The sequence below is a fragment of the Canis lupus genome, chromosome 37 (genome assembly GCF_003254725.2).
Source record: "Canis lupus dingo isolate Sandy chromosome 37, ASM325472v2, whole genome shotgun sequence".
NCBI lineage: Eukaryota > Metazoa > Chordata > Mammalia > Carnivora > Canidae > Canis > Canis lupus.
This window is the reverse complement of record NC_064279.1, coordinates 8,780,718-8,799,022: the sequence shown is the minus strand read 5'-3', so window position 1 is coordinate 8,799,022 and position 18,305 is coordinate 8,780,718. Positions and strand designations below refer to the sequence as shown.

Below are 18,305 nucleotides of genomic sequence, written 5' to 3'. Positions count from 1 at the left end.
ATGCTTGACATTAATCACATTCCTATGGAAATGCTGCAGTTTTTACAGCATACTCAGGGAAGGAAACTGTCAAATTCTATTGGATGTTCACTTATACTTTATTTAAGGATCAAACAAACAAGTTAAATCACCAAACGGTTTTGTCCCAGCAACATCCTGAAACAGAATTGAGAAATAATAAGTTTATCATGGTGACCAAACCTTGAGAATTCTATAATAGTTTGAGGTCATAGGCCTCTCTTTTGTGGTAAGAAATTTTTGCTGGAAAAATACTGCTACTATACAGCCTATTTCTTTCTTAAAATGTGGTTCTTAGTTGTAGATAGTAATTTAATTTTTCTCTGGGCATACTGGAGGGTGTAGATTCTATCAGAAGGATTTTACTTCTTTGCCTGTGGAGGGAGCAGAGTGGCAGGCATAAGCAGAATGACAAAATAATTTGTTCAGGCAATGTAGCTTCATGGCTTGCGCGAAGGGATGGGTGGATTCTCTTGAAGACTGTGGAGATTTAATAAGACTTTATTAACAAATGAGTAGTATTTCAATTGGCTGCTTCTTAACGTGCCCACTATCTTCAGGTTTCTGTTTCAATACTCCTAACTTGTTCATGGATGACATTTTTAAGCAGGTGGTTTTAGGTTGGCTTTGTAGTTCAACAGCATCTTCCAGGATCTGGCTCTTAGAATCTTTCTGCTTTGTCATACTAAGTCGTAAATATCTCCCCTTGTGGTCTCAAGATGAACTGTGGTAGTTCCAAGCATCATTTTGAAGCAGGGAGCAGGGTTGGGAGAAGGGAGGCCTTTCTCTTCCATCTCTCTTATCACGGAGGAGGGGTATTCCCAGGAGTCCCCCAAGACTGCTTTGACTTAAATCTCATTGACCAGGATCAAATTACGTGTCTGTCTTACTTGTCACTGGCAAACGGGAATGAGATTCTCATGGTTGACTTACATGGTTTTAATTCATACTGGGGCTAGGGAAACTCTCCCCCAACAGAATTGGGATCTTGTTCAAAAGGAGCAAGTAGGAAATAGCTATGATTAGTATCTGCCACATTCCTTGATGGCAGAACCTTTATCATGTTATCTAGCTATTTCTAAGAACTTAGCATAATGCTTGGTACATGATAGACTCTCAAGAAATTGTTAAATAAATAAATGGTAAATGCATGGCTCTGGAGAGCCAATAAAAAATAGAGTCCAATAATAGGTCACATTTATTGAGCAACTAAAATATTCCAGGCATTGCGTATCATTTCTAATTTTTAGAGCTACTCGGCCAGGTGGGTTTTAAAGATCTTCATTTTATTGTTGAGAAACTAAGGCTGAGAGAGCTTGCCTAAGGTCATAAACCTGGGAAATGGCAAGTCTATGTGGTTCCAAAATCCTGCTTCCTTCTGTAATACTATAGCGTCTCTCTGTGTTGGGGCATGTTTTTGGTTCTCTGCAGCTTGCCTTAATTAATAATTCTCCTGAGTGTCCTTCAGGGTTAGAGAATCTCTGGTAGAAATTGAAGTCTTTAGCTTCTAACTTCTGACTCATATCTGTGAATGAATCAAACTGGAAGGGAATGTAGTAGGCAAAAATGCAATGTAGATGGTTTATCAGTTTCTTGCAGCTAAATTTGAGACTGAAAAACAAGCTACTTAAGTTAGAAGAGAGGATACATAGAATAAAACTTAATATTTCTGGCCAATAGAGACAAAGGTAATTTGGATTTGATAACTAGATCTTTGTGAGAAAATTACTATCAATAGTTAGACCACTGCAAGCACTGTGTAACTGGTACCCTACATCCACCTGGGTCTTTCTCCAAAAGGCAGCCTGAGTGATCTATCTTTTCCTTTCCTTTTCCTTTTCCCTTTCCTTTCCTTCTTTCTTAAGATTTTATTTATTTATTTAACTGACAGAGAGAGAGAGAGAGAGAGAGAGCAAGAAAGCACAAGCAGAGAGAGAAGCAGAGGGAGAAGGAGAAGCAGTTTCTCCACTGAGCAGGGAGCCTGATGTGGGGCTTGATCCCAGGACCCCAGGATCATGACCTGAGCTGAAGGGAGATCCATAACTGACTAAGCCACCCAGGTGCCCTTGATTTTTCTTAAAATCAAATCTTTTGTTACTCACCAGCTTAAAATTTTCTATGGCTTGTTACTCTACTTAGAATTAAGACTAATGTGACTTTAATGTTCTGATGTTCCACTAAAACTAGCCTTCTATCCCTCTATCCTCACCTTGACCAGTCTCTGCCTTCTAACCACTTTGGTCTCATTTTACTTCCCACACTGACCAAGCTCTCCCTATCAAAGAGATTTCATACACTAATCCTAGATGGGGAAAGCTCTTCTGAATACCAGTTTAAGTTCTACTCACTCAGCCTTCAGGGCTCAAGTGTCAATTTCCTGCTAGCTGTGTCCTGTCGTGTCCTCCCTTCCCCCATTGGGCTTCTTTATTCTGTATTCTCTTGAACCTTGTTTCCTTTCTTTTCTAGCATTTATGTCCATTTTGTGATTATCCACTGATCTGCGTGACTGTTGGATTGATGGCTGCCTCTCTTTACAAGGAGTTAGGTAGTGGTGAAGAGCATGAATGATGGAGCTAAATGACCTGTGTTCTAAGTGCAGCCCTGACACTTACCTAGCTATGTGACACTGAGCAAGTTATTTTCCATGTCTCAGTTTCCTTAACTGTAAAGTGGAGAATATAATAGTATCTACTTCTCATAGGGTTGTGAGGATTTAATAGGTTAATACGTGTGCAAAGTACTTGGAATAGTGCCTGTAAGAACTATTTAACTTGATGAGCTCATTGAGAACAGGAACACCATGTATGCCAAACTCATCATTGTAATCTTACCATGACCTCACCAGAGATCACAGTGCTTGCATATAGTAAATGCACAGGAAACATTTATAAAATCAATAGATAAAGATAGGGTTATCTATGTCAGTACAAATATCACTTTTTCCTCATACTTAGTCTTCCCATAGGGCTCAATAAAGAGGAAATGATGGGCTTTTGTAGTTTGGAAATGCTAGAGCTTAATATCCATCCATGTTATTTGAAAACCTAATTAAATCTTTAAAGTTTTGCTTTGATAGTGAAGGACATTAGTGCTTGAATCAGAATAGGCTTCCAGCCCATGTGGGCAGGGTTCTCTCTGTTCTCCTTTATAGCTCTAAAATAGGTCCCAATTTACTTCTGTATATTTTCACAGACTTGTCAATTACATTTGACTTTCTCAGTGAATCGCTTCATTTTCTTTTCTCCTGTTGGAGAGCCCCCAAATTTGTACTAATTAGTTGGCCTTCACAAATTTACTGAATTTTCTGGCAGGACTGTTAATAAGCAAGGTAGATGTTTTCGTTGTTTTCACTCATTTCATCTTTGGCCTCATTCTTTTCCTCTATATGTGGTCTCTGCCCATAGACCCTTTGAACTCTTATGTAAAGGAGATAGGCAATCAAATGACATTAGTGACCCATCAATCGCAGGTGTAAGGGTTTGGGCTGCTCATTCATTCTTTTACTCACTAATTTTATCTGTATGGCAAGTAGGAATCCTGAGCTGAGCGTCATGAAGACCATTATAATAGTTGAGATAAAAAAGGCTGTTGATTGGACCTTGATAGGACAAGATCCAGGGAGCAGGTGGTAGGGTAGGAGAGCAGGGTAGGAAAGAAAAGGAGAATGAGACTGAGAAGAAAAGGGCTGGGAGATGAATAAAAGAAAAAATAAAAGTAAATCCTTTAAAAATGTCAGCCAGTACAGACAAGCTTTTCTTTTACTGGCAATAATGCATCTGAAATGCATTATTTAGAGAAGACAATATTACCAAAGTCAACATGTATGGTGACAACTTGCCTTGTTGCAGAAGAAAAAAAAAACAGCGATGTGGAAGTGCTTCAAGTAAATGAAAATGAATCCAGTTCATAATCAAGTAAAAATGTTATGGGTCTGGAGCCAGAGAATATTCTTATAGTGGGCTTTTTTCAGCACCCTAAATTTAACCAGATGGAATGCTTTTTAAAGCACCACCCTATTCAAACTTTGGAAGTGAAGAATTTGTCTTTTAATGGTAAATTTGCATTCCATCAAAAGATGGAACACATCATCCTCAGCTTACTTATTACCCAGAAATAAATTATAATTCAATTTATCTTACTTTATGGTCTTGATGAATACCTAGATTTTAGAAAATTTATTTCAGACATGATCCAGTAGAGGTATACAAACAACATGGGTTGAGGCACATTAAAAATGCAAACTCCATTTCTGGTATACTTAAAGCCATGTAACCACAAATTCTTGTTGGTTTTAATATGAGTATCCTATTTCACAAACCCCAAATAGTGAGGTTAGAGAGAGAATACTCACTACACTGAATATGGAAAAATTAATGCAGCTGAATTATTAGTAAGGGAGGATCTAGTTGCTGAAATGCAAATGGGTCAACAGCAAGTTAACACAGTCCAACAGAGAACCATGGGGTCTGTCAAAAATTCTTGGTTTGGAAACAGTCCCATATTTGACTGAAATAACATCTTGATTTTCTGATAGCTACAAGTGGAAGCTGTAGTGGTGGGATTAATGCCGATGGTCCTCTAATTTCTATATAATGGGCTACACTTTTATCAGTCAGCAGGTTGACTTAGATGTCTGTTGGTACTAGGAATTCAGATACAATCTTAACAGTCAACAAATATTTATTGAATGTCAGATATGTGTCAAGCACTGTGGTAGGCCCTGGGAATGTGAGAGGTGGTAGGTACAAAGGCAACTAAGACACTTGCTTATTCTTGTGGAATTAACAAGGCGGGTAAAGAATACAGACACAAAAGCAGTCATATTGTGATGCAGGCTTTACCTGAGATTTGCACACAATGCAAAGGGGCAAGGTGAAGCAGCTACTCTCTAGTGGGGTAAGTGAAGAAACCATTGCCAGAGAATGTTACATTAGAACTGAACCTTTGCAAATGATCAGGATACTGTGCCTGGCCAGGAAGGAGGAGACAGAAAGAGCAGTGAGGCAGAAGAGTATTTCCAAAAGCCCGGAGTCTTGATGACTTGCCTGGGAATGACGGGTGAGTTGATGTGGCTGGATCAGAGCGTGTGAAAGGAATAACATCATCCTTTTTGAGCCTCAGGACAATCCTGGGAGGGGTATGTGTGTGTGGGTCATTCTGATCTCCAGTTTACAGGTGAGGAAGCTGAGGCCTACAGAGATTAAGTAACATAACCAACATCACCCCATCATTTTTGCAGCTTCAGTTTCATGATCTTGGATAGTAGCTTTAGAGAAAGAACACAGCTGAATCTTGGTCAATGGTATTAAAATGCTAATGTGGGAGAACATACTGTCTTAATAAAAATAATGCTAAATAGGGCTAAATTCCCAAATACTTGAGAGTAAGTTATTCATTACATATAAGCTTGCTTTCTGCCACCCAGCACATTTTTTGCTTGCCCACTTTTGTCAAAAAATGGCCTGCCTTGGGGAATATTGAAATGAGAGACTTCCTTCTTAGATTTTCTTGAGATGTAAGTGGTCCACTTAAACTTAAATCCATTATAATTGTCATTTGTATGGTCTACTCTATATTGGTGCACTTTACGAGGAATTTTAGCTTGTGACATGCAAGAAAGAGCCTGAGAAATGGGTAGGGACTCCTGGTCTGGGAGCATGGAAGATTCCTCACAATTAAGAGGAGAGAGAGGATGAAGGATGGTTTAGTGTGTGAAAGAAGTAAAAGACAAGTGTCTGATTTATCATTTAGGAAATGGAGTCAGAAAACAAAGCCCAGGGAAAGAAATGAAGGAATATGAATTATAATGAACTCTTAATTGGGGTCAGAGTAGGAGAGGAGAAAGTCAAAAGGGAAAAGGTATTAGAAGTACATAGGCCTTACTAAGTGGTTATTGTAGAAAGATGACCCGTTCAAATGGAGAAGAAAATTAGCTTTAATTTCTGGGATAGGCCACATTAGACTCGAGGTTGTTGACCCTTGGAAATCAACAGGATGGTTAAATTTTGTCCCGCTATGATGAGCTCTTCAAATGTAGACTACAGAAAATTTAATAAACTTACATCACATATTAAACAAAAGCATTCTAAAGTCAGGTTGACAAGTTTTTTAGATTGTTTTCTGTTTTGAATTATTGCATTTGGTTCTAGTTGTATTGATATTTGACAGTTAATTTTGTAATTCTTCTATTGGATAATTCAAATTGGACATTCAGTTGGACTTTGAATTTTTACACACACATACACATACACACATAGAATCAGTTACCTATACTAGTAAAACTAAGAAAATAAAATACTTTAGAAGAGGCAAAATTTTTGTGTGATTTTGGATCAATACAGGAAATTTGTTAAATAGTAATAAATCATGCTATGCTTACAATGCTCATAAATCAAAATAGAAATAATTTACTAATAAGACTCCTATTTCTTGTTGCAGGGGGCAGGGCAAGCTGGCTGAAGAGCAGGGTCCCCAAGTCTACCTGTTCCCCCCCATTCAGATAACCTTCAAACTATCCTGAACACCTACGCATCCCACCTGAGATTTAAAGAGGGAAGAGCGGCTGCTACAGAGAAGGGGTTTTGCCTCTAACAAGGTAGGAAGGCGGAAAAAAATAGAAAAGAACCAAGTCGGGGAGGGGCCCCCAGGAGCCGGGCTAAGGGCGCGGGAGCCTCGGGGCAGCAGAGCTCGGATTCTTCTCAGAGGGAAAGTGCTCGCTGGGAACTCGGGCAGGACCTCCTTCTCTCTTTTTTTCCCCATACAACTCATTTTTATATCAGACTAAAAATTTCCAATATTTTTTCTCTTTTCGCACGTTAACTACAATATTTTTACCACCTCTTCATTTTTCTTTGATTTTAACTTTTGTGTTTCTATAATTACATGTCTTAGATATATTTTCCACTTCTAGATGCCCTTCAACATACTCAACTTAATTTTGGGAGATATATAAGATATGTTTTGTTTGTTTTGTTTTGTGTTTTTTTTGTTTTCCCTGCCTCATTTTGTTCTACAATGGTGGAAGTTAATACCTTCTAAAACATGACCAGTATGCACCCAGAACCAAGTGGTATACCGTGCGGGTTCATTCTGTGAGATTATATCCTCTCTTCATTCCCATTCCGCCCCCCTCTTTTATCTCATTTACGTTTTGATGGTCAGTTGCGGCTTTCTATGTGTATTGCTGGTTTATATAAATTTGGGACTGAGCATCTTTTAATATACAGAACTTAATACACTCAGAACCAAGGGGATCACCCTCTAGGACCCCTCAGAATTATCTAGGGTGAAACTTACTTAGGCCATGGTTGATATTCTTGATGCAGCCCATTCATACAGCCACTCTGCACTGAGCAAAATGACTAGAAGGAAGAACTCACCACGAAAGAAAGAATCAGAAACAGTACTCTCTGCCACAGAGTTACAGAATTTGGATTACAATTCGATGTCAGAAAGCCGGCTCAGAAGCACAATTATAAAGCTACTGGTGGCTCTGGAAAAAAGCATAAAGGATTCAAGAGACTTTATGACTGCAGAATTTAGATATAATCAGGCCAAAATTAAAAATCAATTAAATGAGATACAATCCAAACCCTCATCCTAATGATGAGGGTTAATGAGGTAGAAGAGAGTGAGTGACATAGAAGACAAGTTGATGGCAAGGAAGAAAGCTGAGGAAAAAAGAGAAAAACAATTAAAAGACCATGAGGAAAGGTTAAGAGAAATAAATGATAGCCTCAGAAGGAAGAATCTAAGTATAAGTGGGGCCAGAAAACATATTTGAACAAATCACAGCTGAGACCTTCCCTAATTTTGGGAGGGAAACAGGAATTCAGATCCAGGAAATAGAGAGGTCTCCTCCAAAAGTCAATAAAAAACATTCAACACTGTGACATTTAATAGTGAAACTTGCAAATTCCAAAGATTAAGAGAAAATCCTTAAAGCAGCAAGAGATAAGAGATTCTTATATGGGGAGAAAGATTAACAGCAGACCTCTCCACAGAGACCTGGCAGGCCAAAAAGGCTGGCAGGATATATTCAGGGTCTTAAATGAGAAGAACATGCAGCCCCAAATGCTATACCCAGCTAGGGTCTCATTCAGAATAGAAGGAGAGATAAAGAGCTTCCACGATAGGTAGAAACTAAAAGAATATGTGACCACAAACCAGCTCTGCAAGAAATATTAAGGGGGACCCTGTAAAAGAAAGAGGAAGCCCAAAGAAATAATCCACAAAAATAGGGACTGAATAGGTACTACAATGACACTAAATTCATATCTTTCAATAGTAACTCTGAACATGAATGGGCTAAATGATCCCATCAAAATATGCAGGGTATTGGACTGGATAAAAAAGAAAGACCCATCTATTTACTGTTTACAAGAGACTCATTTTAGACCTAAGGACACATCCAGCCTGAAAATGAAAGGCTGGCGAACCATTTACCATTCAAATAGTCCTCAAGGGGCAGCCCCAGTGGCTTAGCGGTTTAGCACCGCCTTCGGCCCAGGGCATGATCCTGGACACCCGAGATCGAGTCCCACGTCGGGCTCCCTGCATGGAGCCTGCTTCTCCCTCTGCCTGTGTCTCTTTCTCTGTCTCTGTCTGTCTCTCTCTGTCTCTAATAAATAAATAAAATCTTGATAAAAAACAAAACAAAACAAATGGTCCTCAAAAGGAAGCTGGGGTAGCAATCCTCCTATCAGATAAATTAAAGTTTATCACAAAGACTGTAGTAAGAGATGAAGAGGGACACTATATCATACTTAAAGGGTCTATCCAACAAGAAGACCTAACAATCATGAATATTTATGCCTGTAATGTGGGAGCTTCCAAGTATATCAATTAATAACCAAAGTAAAGACATACTTAGATAATAATACACTAATAGTAGGAGACTTCAACACAGCACTTTCTGCAAGTGACAGATCATCTAAGCACAACATCACCAAAGAAACAAGGGCTTTAAATGATACACTGGACTAGATGGATTTCGCATATATATGCAGAACTTTCCATCCGAATGCAACTGAATACACATTCTTCTCAAGTGCACATGGAACTTTCTCCAGAATAGACCACATACTGGATCACAAACCAGGGCTCATCAAATACCAAAAGATTGGGATTGTCCCCTGCATATTTTCAGAGCACAGTGCTTTGTAACTAGAATTCAATCACAAGAAGAAATTTGGAAGAAACTCAAACATTTGGAGATTAAAGAGTATCTTACTAAAAGATGACTGGATCAACCAGGAAATTAGGAAAGAATTAAAAAGATTCATGGAAACTAATGAAAATGAAGGTACAACTGTTCAAAATATTTGGGATACAGCAAAAGCAGTCCTAAGAGGGAAATACATTGCAATATAAGCATCCCTCAAAAAATTGGAAAAAACTCAAATACATAAGCTAACCTTACACCTGAAGGAACTGGAGAAAGAGCAGCAAATAAAACCTACACCAAGCAGAAGAAAGATAATAAAGATTCGAGCAGAACTCAATGACATAGAAACCAGAAGAACTGTGGAACAGATAAACAAAACCAGGAGTTGTTGGTTCTTTGAAAGAATTAATAAGATAGATAAACCATTAGCCAGCCTTATTAAAAACATAAAAGACTCAAATTAATAAAATCACAAATGAAAAAGGAGAGATCACAACCAATACCAAGGAAATACAAATGATTTTAAAAACACATTATAAGCAGCTATACGCCAATAAATTAGGCAATCTAGAAGAAATGGATGCATTTCTGGAAAACCACAAAATATCAAAACCAGAACAGGAATAAATAGAAAACCTGAACAGGCCAATAACCAAGGGGTAAATTGAAGCAGTCATCAAAAACCTCCCAAGACACAAAAGTCCAGGGCCAGATGGCTTCCCTGGGGAATTCTATCAAACATTTAAAGAAGAAATAATACCGATTCTACTAAAGCTATTCCAAAAGATAGAAAGGGAGAGAATACTTCCAAAATATTGGTTCTATGAAGCCAGCATCACCTTAATTCCAAAACCAGACAAAGACCCCACCAGAAAGGAGAATTATAGACCAATATCCCTGATGAACACAGATGCAAAAATTTTCAACAAGATACTAACCAAAGGATCCAACAGTACATTAAGAAGATTATTCATCAAATCCAAACCAAGTGGGATTTATCCCCGGGATGCAAGGCTAGTTCAACTCTCGTAAAACAATCAACGTGATCACATCAACAAGAGAAAAAATAAGAACCATATGATCCTCTCAATAGATGCAGAGAAAGCATTTGACAAAATAAAGCATCCATTCCTGATCAAAACTCTTCAGAGAGTAGGGGTAGAGGGAATATTCCTCAGCATCTTAAAAGCCATCTATGAAAAGCCCACAGCAAATATCCTTCTCAATGGGAAAATACTGGGAGCCTTTCCCCTACGATCAGTGGATAAGGATGTCCACTGTCACCACTGCTATTCAACATAGTACTAGAAGTCCTAGCCTCAGCAATCAGACAACAAAAAGAAATAAAAGGCATTCAAATTGGCAAAGAAGAAGTCAAACTCTCCCTTTTCGCCGATGACATGATACTCTATGTAGAAAACCCAAAAGACTCCACCTCAAGATTGCTAGAACTCATACAGCAGTTCGGGAGTGTGGCAGGATACAAAATCAATGCCCAGAAATCAGAGGCATTTCTATACACTAACAATGAGACTAAAGAAAGAGAAATTAAGGAATCAATTCCATTTACAATTGCCCCCATAAGCGTAAGATACCTAGGAATAAACCTAACCAAAGAGGTAAAGGATCTATACTCTAAAAACTACTGAACACTTCTGAAAGAAATTGAGGAAGACACAAAGAGATGGAAAAATATTCCATGCTCATGGATTGGAAGAATTAATATTGTGAAAATGTCCATGTTACCCAGGGCAATTTACATGTTCAATGCAATTCCTATCAAAATACCATGGACTTTCTTCACAGAGTTGGAACAAATCATCTTAAGATTTGTGTGGAATTGGAAAGACCGCAAATAGCCAGGGGAATATTGAAAAAGAAAACCAAAGCCAGGGGCATCACAATGCCTGATTTCAAGTTGTACTGCAAAGCTGTGATCATTAAGACAGTGTGGTACTGGCACAAAAACAGACACATAGATCAATGGAGCAGAATAGAGAACCCAGAAATGGGCTCTCAACTCTATGGTCAACTAGTATTCAACAAAGTGGGAAAGACTGCACTGGAAAAAGGACAGTCTCTTCAATAAATGGTGCTGGGAAAATTGGACAGCCACGTGCAGAAGAATGAAATGGACCACTGTCTTGCACCATACACAAAGATAAACTCAAAATGGATGAAAGATCTAAATATGAGACAAGAATTCTTCAAAATCCTAGAGGAGAACACAGGCAACACCCTTTTTGAACTTGGCCACAGCAACTTCTTGCAAGATACATCTATGGAGGCAAGGGAAACAAAAGCAAAACTGAACTATTGGGACTTAAGATAAAAAGCTTCTGCACAGCAAAAGAAACAGTCAATAAGACTAACAGACAACCTGCAGAATGGGAGAAGATATTTGCAAATGACGTATCAGATAAAGGGCTAGTATCGAAGATCTGTAAAGAACTTATTAAACTCCACACCAAAGAAACAAACAATCCAATCATGAAATGGGCAAAAGACATGAACAGAAATCTCACAGAGGAAGACCTAGACATGGCCAACAAGCACATGAGAAAATGCTCTGCATCACTGGCCATCAGGGAAATACAAATCAAAACCACAATGAGATACCACCTCACACCAGTGAGAATGGGGAAACAAGACAGGAAGCAACAAATGTTGGAGAGGATGTGGAGAAAGGGGAACCCTCTTGCACTGTTGGTGGGAATGTGAACTGGTGCAGCCCCTCTGGAAAACTGTGTGGAGGTTCCTCAAAGAGTTAAAAATAGACCTGCCCTACGACCCAGCAATTGCACTGCTGGGGATTTACCCCAAAGATACAGATGCAATGAAACGCCGGGACACCTGCACCCCGATGTTTATAGCAGCAATGTCCACAATAGCCAAACTGTGGAAGGAGCCTCGGTGTCCATCGAAAGATGAATGTATAAAGAAGATGTGGTCTATGTATACACAATGCGTTATAACTCAGCCATTAGAAGCGACGAATATCTACCATTTGCTTCAACGTGGATGGAACTGGAGGGTATTGTTGAGTGAAATAAGTCAATCAAAGAAGGACAAACATTATATGGTTTCATTCATGTAGGGAATATAAAAAATAGTGAAAGGGATTATAGGGTAAAGGAGAGAAACTGAGTGGGAAATATCAGAGAGGGTGATGGAACATGAGACACACCTAGCTCTGGGAAATGAACAAGGGGTAGTGGAAAGGGGAGGTGGGCAGGGGGAGGGAGTGATGGGTGATGGGCACTGAGCGGGGGCACTTGACGGGAGGAGCACTGGGTGTTTTACTATATGTTGACAAATCGAACTCCAATAAAAAATATACGAAAAATATCTTTATGGCTGCCAAAAACCCCCCTCATATTTAATATACCATTATAGAGCACTATCTCAAGAATTCTCTCAAGTTCCCATTTGACATACCATATAATCACTAAAATAAAATTAATAAAATGAGAGAAAAAATTAAAAGTTATTTTAGGAGACGAAATCTTGCTGTGTTTCTGGAGTATTTCAGTAAACTTGTCAATAGTAAGATGTACATTATATACCTACAAATAGAAAAAAAATGGAAGCAGTTTACTTTTGATATTCATTTTTAAATAATATTCAGTTATAAAACATTACCTTAAAGCATAATGCCTTTCATGAGTCATTGTATTACTTAATTGCTATTAAGTAATGTCAGGTACATTAAGGATCCTTTTTGAAGCATTTATATTCTTTTCCAGTATTTTTTTGTCTCACGTGTGCATTTTCTTAACACAGTTTCTCTCAGGCAACAGAGCTGTATTTGATAATAGTGATTTTTTAAAACTTTTTCTGAAAGAATTTTGAATTTTATAGGTGACTAGCTCTTTATATGCATGACTGATTTTTTTCATCTTTGAAAAGATTCCCTTCTATTTTTCTATAGTAAATTCTTTCTAAATTGGGTATTTAGTGAAAATTCATTTTCTTAGTGCTATTCAGGAAAGAATTGGAATTTCTGCTTTCTGACTGTGGCTAGTCTTTCCTGATTTGACTTTGTGGATCATTAACTGCGTCAATTATTTTATTTAAGTACATTTAGCTTCCTTTTTCTTCCAAAGTTCTTAAATAAGAATTTAACTTCACTATATCAGTTTCTTCACACTCCTTTGCATTGGTCCTATATAAGTGGTCCCCATTTTTTCATTTATCCATTGCATGCAATGTTAGCTTCTCACTATGTAAGAACAGCATTCTTCTCCAAGAATAGCAACCCAGTCTTTCATCCCAAATTGTTCACTCCAAGCTTCATCTGACTTTCTTTACCACTTTGATTTTTCTAAGTGTCACTTCAGATTTTCCTCCTATTTTTTTTCTTTTTGTTAAGTTTGTTTGTGCTTCTTTTCCAGGGCAGTTTTGTGTTTCCCTTAAGATGAGAATGTTCATCTAAAACACCTTAGTGCTTTCTGAAGTAGTTCTTCATTCTTGTGATAGAATTTGAAGGCAGTTCTGGTTGTAGCTACTTGGAATTTAATTTGTTTTGATGAATCTTCTAAATTCTGCATCTTTCTTATAATTTCATCCATTAGATTAACTTTTTATAAATATATAGATTTAATCTATTTGAAAAGTCTGTGAAGGCCAAGTAAAAATTTGAGGCTTCCCAGGTCTTTAATAATGTATTTCAGGTATTGTATTTCTGACTATTTGTTTTCAAGTCTGACTTGCATTAAAGTGGATTTAAGGTCTTCCAATTTTTTTTTGTTTTTAAATCAGGCCATTTTTCAAAAACTTGATGTCTTTCTACTAGAAAGACATACTGTGATAGCTCATTGTTTTTCTACTTAAATAACTTTTTAAACAACAACAATAATGATATCACTATGACTTTTATATACACCACTGTTTTTGATAGCAATCTGTACCTGAGCCTGGTCTGTGATCACCTAAAAGTGCTGCTCTCACCAGAGCAGCACAGCATCTCCAGGATCATTGCACACAATATCATGGCCATCATTGGATACTTTATAGTCCCTAAGGCCACTCTGAGTTGCGCCAGGTTTGATAGGCCTATGCTGGTCACAATAGATAGTAGACAACACTGGTGAGTATTACATGCAGAGCCTGGCCAATACCTGACATATAGGGCACACAGTAAAATACTGGCTGACAATTTCCTCTTGAATTCCTTTTTCATCTTATGACCTTGAAAACGTTGTCCTGCCCACCTTTTCCTGCCTACAGGAAATGGAGCAGAGAAAGTAAAGCTCTAACAATGGCAGTTGGGCTACTTATGCTCCTTCTAGAAATCAAACAATATACTTCTAAATGACTATGGGCCAAAGAAGAATTCACAAGAGAAATTAGAAAATATTTCTAATAAATGGTAATGAAAGTGCAACATAACAAAATGCATGGGTTGCAGATAAGAGAATGCATACAAGGAAATATATAGTACTTAAAGCTTGTATAAAAAAAGAACAAAGTTTTAAAATCAACACTGTCGGAGTACCTGGGTGGCTCAGTCAGGTAAGTGTCTGCCTTTGGCTCAGGTCATGATTCCAGGGTCCTGGGATTGAGCCCCACATTGGGCTCTCTGTTCCTCCCTCTCCCTTTGCCTTCTGCTCCCCCTGCTTGTGCTCTCTATCAAATAAGTAAAATTCTTAAAAAAATTAACTCTATTATGTTTCCATCTCAGGAATATTAAAAATAGTAGATTAAAATAGAAATAGAAAATAGAATAATAGTAGAGAAAATGAAAAAGGTCAAAGTTGGGTTTTCACAAAGATTAATCAAATTTTTTTTTTTAATTATTTTTTTTTATTGGTGTTCAATTTACTAACATACAGAATAACACCCAGTGCCCGTCACCCATTCACTCCCACCCCCCGCCCTCCTCCCCTTCTACCACCCCTAGTTCGTTTCCCAGAGTTAGCAGTCTTTACGTTCTGTCTCCCTTTCTGATATTTCGGTGTCCAACGAAAGATGAATGGATAAAGAAGATGTGGTTTATGTATACAATGGAAGATTAATCAAATTTAATAAAACTCTAGCAAAGGATAACTAATTAAAAACATAGCCCCCATTTTTAATATGAAGAATGAAATATTAAATATCACTATAGATCCTATAGATAATAAAGCAATGGATAAAAAATATTATGAAAACTTTATGCTGGTAAATTAGAAATTAGGATATAATGGAAAAATTTCATGATAAAAATCAGTTTACTGAAACTGACATAAGAAGAAATAGAATACCTGAATAATTTTGTCTTCTACAAAAATTGAATTCATTATTAAAATGTTACCCTCAAAAATCTAAATCTAGTTATTTCCACTTATGAATTCTATTATGCAGTTAAAGAACAAATAAGATCATTCTTCTACAGACTGTATCAGAAAATAGAGGAGGAAGAAACCTATTTAATTTCATGAGATTAACATGGATATCTAACTCTTTGAAGACATTATTGGAAAACAAAATTATAGAAAGAGGTTGCTTGTGAAATTTTTTTTTTTAATTTTTAATTTATTTATGATAGTCACAGAGAGAGAGAGAGAGAGAGAGAGAGAGAGAGAGAGAGGCAGAGACATATGCAGAGGGAGAAGCAGGCTCCATGCACCAGGAGCCTGATGTGGGATTCAATCCAGGGTCTCCAGGATCGTGCCCTGGGCCAAAGGCAGGCGCCAAACCACTGTGCCACCCAGGGATCCCGCTTGTGAAATTCTTATAAAAATATTAGGAAATAGTCTGGTGACATATAAAATGACCAAATTTATTCCCAGAATGCAAATGTTATTTTAATTCAAAAACTAGTAAAATGAATGGAAAGATAAAAATATATATACATATGATCATCACAGGAGATGTAAAGAAAATATTTGTCAAAATTCAATACTTACTTACTGATATAACCTCCTAGTGATCTAGAAATAGATGGGAACTACCTCAATCGATAACAATCTTATTTAATGGTGAAATAATGAATGATTTTCCCTTAAGATTAAAGATAATGCAATGATGCCTCTTCCTCACTTTTATCCAACATTTTAGGGGCATGATTATGTATATAGTTTACAAATTACTCTTGAAAATGTGAAGTTAGAAAACTTACAGGATACAAGGTCAATATACAAAAATAAAGGTATTTTTATATTAACACCAAACAATTGATAATCTAATTTACAAAAGCTGATGATGTTTACAATGCCAACATAAATATAAAAATACTTAGGAGATGTATAAATATAAAAATAACAGGAGATGTATAAGACCTCTACATTTAAATCATTGCTGAAAGAAATTAAGATCTAAAGAAAGACAGGTATACTATATTCATGGATTTGAAAACTTTGGGTTTTTAAGATATCACCTCTCCTTAAATTGATATTTTAAATTGAGTGCAACTCCATTAAAAGTCCAACAAACTATTCCTTTTAGAAAATGGCCATTTGATTATAAAATGTGAAAAACGAAACAATACAAAGGATCTAAAGTAGCTGAACAGTTTTGAAAAAAGAAGAACCAAGTATGGGCACTACTAGTACTTGAAGACTTATTATAAACAATAATCAAGAGAATATGGCATTGGTGTAAGAATGTTCAGACTTTGATTCAACAGACTAGAGTGTCCATAATTAGACTTACACTTAAATGGCCCATTGGATGTCAAAGATATTGAAGGAAAAAAGGTGTGTGTGTGTGTGTGTGTGTGTGTGTGTGTGTGTGTGTGTGTGTGTTTGTATGCAGATGTTTTTGGTGAAGGGTAATGGAGTAACTGCATATGCACATGGAAAAAATGGGATTTAATTTCTATACAATACACAAACATTAATTCAAAGTAAATCATGGACGTAAACATAAAAGCTTAAACAGTAAAGCCTTTGGATGAAAATATAGGAGAACATCTTTGTGACTTGGAGAGAGCCAAGGGCTTTTAGACAGGTCATGAAAAACAACCATAAAAGAAAAACATCAGTAAAATGAACTTCAGCTTATGAAGTCCTGAACTTCAACTTTTTAAGATACCTCATTAAGAAAAAGAAAAGCCAAGTTACATGTTGGAAGGACATAGCCACAATACATATATCTGACAAAGAACTTATGCTTGGAATATATCATGAATGCATACAAATGAATAAGTAATCAGAGAGGGAGACAAACCATGAGATACTCTTTTTTTTAAGTTACTCTTAATTATAGGAAACAAACTGAGGGTTGCAGAAAGGGAGGTGGGTGAGAGGTTGGGGTAACTGGGTGACAGGCGTTCAGAAGGGCTTGTGATGTGAGGAGCACTGGGTGTTATATGCAACTGATCAATTACTGAACTTTGCATCTGAAACTAATGATGTACTATATGTTGCTAATTGAATTTAAATAATAAACACCAACTAACATAGCAGAAGTCTTGAACAGATACTTTGCAAAAGATGTGTGAATGGTCTGTAAGGTGCTCAACATGAGTCATCAGAGAAATGCAAATTAAAAATGCAGTGGGGTACCTTTTCACATCTACTAGAATAACTAAAGATTACATTTTCCAGATGTTATTTAGAATGTGGAGCAACTGGCACTCCCATTTGTTGCTAGTGGGACTGTAAAAAGGCATAACCACTTGGAAACTGGCAGTTTTTAACGATGTTAAGCAATAGACCAGCCATTCTAGGAATTTTCCCCGGGGAGGGGGGGGAATGAACGCATATGTCCTCAGAAAGACTATCCACAGTAGCTGTATTCATTGTAACCCTCATATAGAAAAACTGTCAATGTTGATCAACCAAAGACATAGGTTGCTTTCCATATGTTTCATACAATGAAATACCAATTGCCAGTATAAAAGGAATGAGTTACCTGTTTTATGAAGTAATGTGGATGGATCTCAGAAGCAATATGCTGACAGAGAACCCAGACACAAGAGTGCATATATGATTCAATGTATGGGAGACTCATGAACAGGCAAAAAGAATCTGAATAGTAGTTATCATGACAGTAACTAGAGGGATGGGGTGGTTGAATGCAAGCCCAGTAGAGCTCGGTAAAGGAAATGGTCTATGAATGGTTTGTGCAGTCATATGGGTTTTCACATTTCCTTCAGATCTCATTGAATTGTACATTGGTACATTTGTCTTATTTT

At 37.2% G+C, this 18,305-nt stretch overlaps 1 long non-coding RNA gene across 1 annotated transcript in view; it reads left to right on the top strand.

The window, feature by feature from the left end:
• Positions 1–18,305, top strand: part of LOC112656562 (uncharacterized) — a 400,328-nt gene that overhangs the window by 67,376 nt on the left and 314,647 nt on the right. Inside the window, exon 2 of the long non-coding RNA XR_003134461.3 lies at positions 6,457–6,613. This is a non-coding gene — a long non-coding RNA (uncharacterized LOC112656562). The remainder of the gene's footprint in view (positions 1–6,456; positions 6,614–18,305) is intronic.